Here is a 3,675-nt window from a genome sequence, read left to right on the forward strand (position 1 = left end):
TTTGTTATTTCCTGAAAAGTTATATTTTAGCTGGTGTCAATGATCTAATGTTGCATTTGGTCAGACTCAGCCCATTGCTTTACTGAAGTATATTATATTTTCCTTTTACAGCTGCAGACTGAGGAAGATCCTGAAACACCAGCAAACCCTAAAACAGACAACAGTTTACAGATGTTTTTCAGTGGCAGCAGAACTATGACTAAACTTTTGGGTGAAACTTGTTTACTTTTTTCATGCTTTTATTACTTGTGGAAAAACTTGAAACAATTTTAAATAAGTATAAAGAATGGCATTGGTTTTGTACATTTAATTTTTGTTTAACGTTATTAATAAAAATGTTGTTCAATTAGCATGTTTTTGTGTTTTGCTTTGGTACCGAAATTGGTACCGAGAACCGTGAATTTCCACTGGTATTGGTACCGAATACTGAAATTTTGGTACCGTGACAACACTAGCCCAGGCCTACTCATGACTAAAAAATATATATATTTTTTTTTTATTCGTACAATGAAAATCAATGTCCAAAAGAACATTGGAGATCACTGACTGAGACATTTCTCAAAATATTGTCTTTGATCTTCTTCAGAGGAAACAAATACAGGTTTGGAATGGCATAAGGGTGAGTAAATAATTTAAGATCAGAGCTTGAATATTTACATGATTTCTCCTTGTCTCATGACTAGCGAATATGAGAGCATCTCTAATTTACACTTTGGTAGCAAAAACTGAGTTGGTAAGATTAAATCATTTGGGTTCAAGGTTCAAACTATGAATTTCAATGAACAGATTCATAAAATTGTATTTGTTTTTCATTATTAATTTTTTTAATTAATGCTGTTATGTTGGTGCAAATGGAAGAACACTTTTAAATATAATTGTTTAATTCTGTTAATTTCATTAAAGTCTTAAAAACACACTTCACTAAGGTTTACACAACCTGTTCACATAGATCCACAAAAACGACTTAAAACACTCTGCCAGGTCAGTAGTTGGCAATGTCACTTTGTAAAGAAACACTAAGCGAACACGTAATATACATGTACATGACATCAGGAGCAGGGTTGGAGACCCCTGAAACATAAATACACTGAACATCAAAGTATCAAGATAATTTTAGCTACATCAGCCTTCCCGTGAACCCACGCTAACGGTGTTTGAACTCCGATGAACTAGGTTAGACCCCAGATGAACTTGGATTAAGCTAGACAGCAAAAATACTCCCACCATGGTACCTTTAAGTTGTACAGCTGGTGCAGGTTTAGGTTTTCTGAGCATCTTGTCTAAAGTCAGAATAACTGACATTTAAAAACAATATGAAAATGTCTGAGATCTATGATGTTTTACAAAGTTAGTTGCATATTTTCCTTTTAATTTTAAGCTATAAAGCTCTACTTATATAGTAGATAAAATAATAATAGTAATAATAATATTTGCTTTATTAAAAATGGGACTCCATTAACATGGACATTTATTGTTGGCTTCAGGCTCCTAATTTTCATACAAACACCTGCAAGCAAAGTCAATGCTCAGATAAACCATTATGTATGCATGTATGTACGCATATAAATGAAATGTAACCAATTCATATAACACTAGTTCAATCATTACAAACATGTAAGATATGAAGTGTATGATTGAATTACAATTCAACAAAAATCGTTTAAAAGAGTTGAGTTAATTACTTTTTTCTTATGTTTTTGAAAGGCTGCATTTATTTGATGAAAAATACAGTAAAAACAGTAATATTGCGAAATATTGTAATAATTTAAAATGCCCAAAAGCTGAATTTTCAGCATCATTACTCCAGTGTCACATGGTCCTCCAGATTGGTTTCTCAAGAAACATTTCTGATTATCAATTTTGAAAAAACCCTGATACATTTGACAGGATTCTTTGAATACAAAGTTCAAAAGAACAACATTATTTCAAACAGAACTTTTCTTTTTTGCAAATGTCTTCAATGTTATTTTTGATCAATGTAATGCATCCTTCTGCATACACATCTGCATTTAGATTTCTGTGACAAAACAGATTTTTCATTTTTATGTTTTAGTATACATTCACTCATACATAAATTAAAGCTTTATAAACATCTATGTCAGATATAAACATACATAGGTCAGCTCAGCTAGAAGTTGGTGGATGTGTTTGCATAAAAGTGTAACGTTACAGGCAGTATACAGCATTAACCACACAGCATTAACCAAACAAACAAAACACAACAGCAGGAGGCTCTCAATGGCAGAGGCTGGTTACTTAAAAACGGGTGACCAATGAAGGAGAGGATCCCACATCTGAGTTCATGCTCTATTTTTCTAGTATTTCGTTACAAAACAACGTCTTGCTCCTATGACGCCGAAAAGTGCAGCCTAGGTAGGACTCTCAATAGGGTTTGTGACAGACAGCGTTTCTCTTCAAAACTGTGGCTAGTTCACCGAAGATGTCCAAGATACTACACACATTAAACGTGTTCATCTTTTGGAAACACGCAATTCACGGCTGACGTACATAATATAAGAGGGCACAACATAAGCTGTTTTCAAGTGGTAACATTAGCGTTGTTAATGTAGCGTTTAGCACAGTTTGACCAGTTAGCCACCGTGTGTTATTTAGCTCGCGGCTCACTGACCTTACCATTTCACACTGAACCGCTCATTAAAGCGCTCAAATGCACAATGTACGGCGCACAAAAGGGAAAGAACCTCTTACCATGTCACCAAGTGCTACTTTCGAGGAAACTTTATGTTTCCTTGAACTGAAATTCCCTCGGTGGGGCGCCGTGTGTTGTTAGGGACAACTATTTGGCAGGAAGTCGCTACAGTTCGCAACGCGCATGCGCAGAAAGGACAAGCGCTCCGAATCACTTCTTCTTCTTCTTCTTTCCAGTTTAACGGCGGTTGGCATCCAGCTTATTGGTGCATTACCGCCCCCTTCTGCTCCGGAGTGTGGATCAGATAATAGGTTATCTATTCCCTTTTCCCACTAAAACTTACACATCACTCACATTGTCCCCTCACATTAATATCCACACACACACCACACATCATACATCAAATCCTGCTTAAAACCCCTGCTTCCCTTAAAAAAGTAATCAATATTCTACTCTGTGCCCTATTTACTGTGCTTAGTAACCCTTGTAATGTGATCTCCTGCACCCCAATCTCCCTTAGTTTATTCTTCATTACCTGCCTCTGTGTTTCATATCTCTTACAAGTCATTATTATGTGCTCCACTGACTCCTCTTCTCGACATCCCTCACACAACCCTGTCTCGTGCTTCCCTATCATCTTTAGTGTTTTATTCAGTGAACAATGTCCCAACCTTAACCTAGTCATCACTGCATCTTCTCTCCTATTTCCAATTTCCATCCTTTCCTCTTGAACATTTCTCTGAATTTGATATAAATGCCTCCCTTTCTCCTTCCTCTCTTTCCCACCTCTCTTGCCACCTTATATTGACTTTCTCCCATATTATGCATTTAACTTCTGCTTTACTTACATTAACCTCCATTTCTATGTTCTCTTTTGTTAGTGCCCTTTTAGCCAGCCTGTCCGCCATCTCATTACCCCTAATCCCAACATGTGCTGGGACCCACATAAATCTTACGTGGGTTTAGTTGGATCTTTGCCAGGTTTCCTTATCAGAATCACTACTGCTTCTTTCCATGCAATTAGC

At 36.4% G+C, this 3,675-nt stretch overlaps 1 protein-coding gene across 3 annotated transcripts in view; it reads right to left on the minus strand.

Annotated features, from left to right (window-relative positions):
• Positions 1-2,826, minus strand: part of LOC107702484 (eyes absent homolog 3-like) — a 19,023-nt gene extending 16,197 nt beyond the window's left edge. For all 3 annotated transcript variants that reach the window (XM_016504844.1, XM_016504837.1, XM_016504829.1), the window contains exon 1: positions 2,710-2,826. The gene's annotated coding sequence lies outside the window, so the exon portion shown is untranslated. The remainder of the gene's footprint in view (positions 1-2,709) is intronic.
• Between the last annotated feature and the right edge of the window lie 849 nt (positions 2,827-3,675).

This window comes from Sinocyclocheilus anshuiensis, unplaced genomic scaffold, assembly GCF_001515605.1.
Source record: "Sinocyclocheilus anshuiensis isolate Anshui unplaced genomic scaffold, SAMN03320099.WGS_v1.1 scaffold1142, whole genome shotgun sequence".
Lineage (NCBI taxonomy): Eukaryota > Metazoa > Chordata > Actinopteri > Cypriniformes > Cyprinidae > Sinocyclocheilus > Sinocyclocheilus anshuiensis.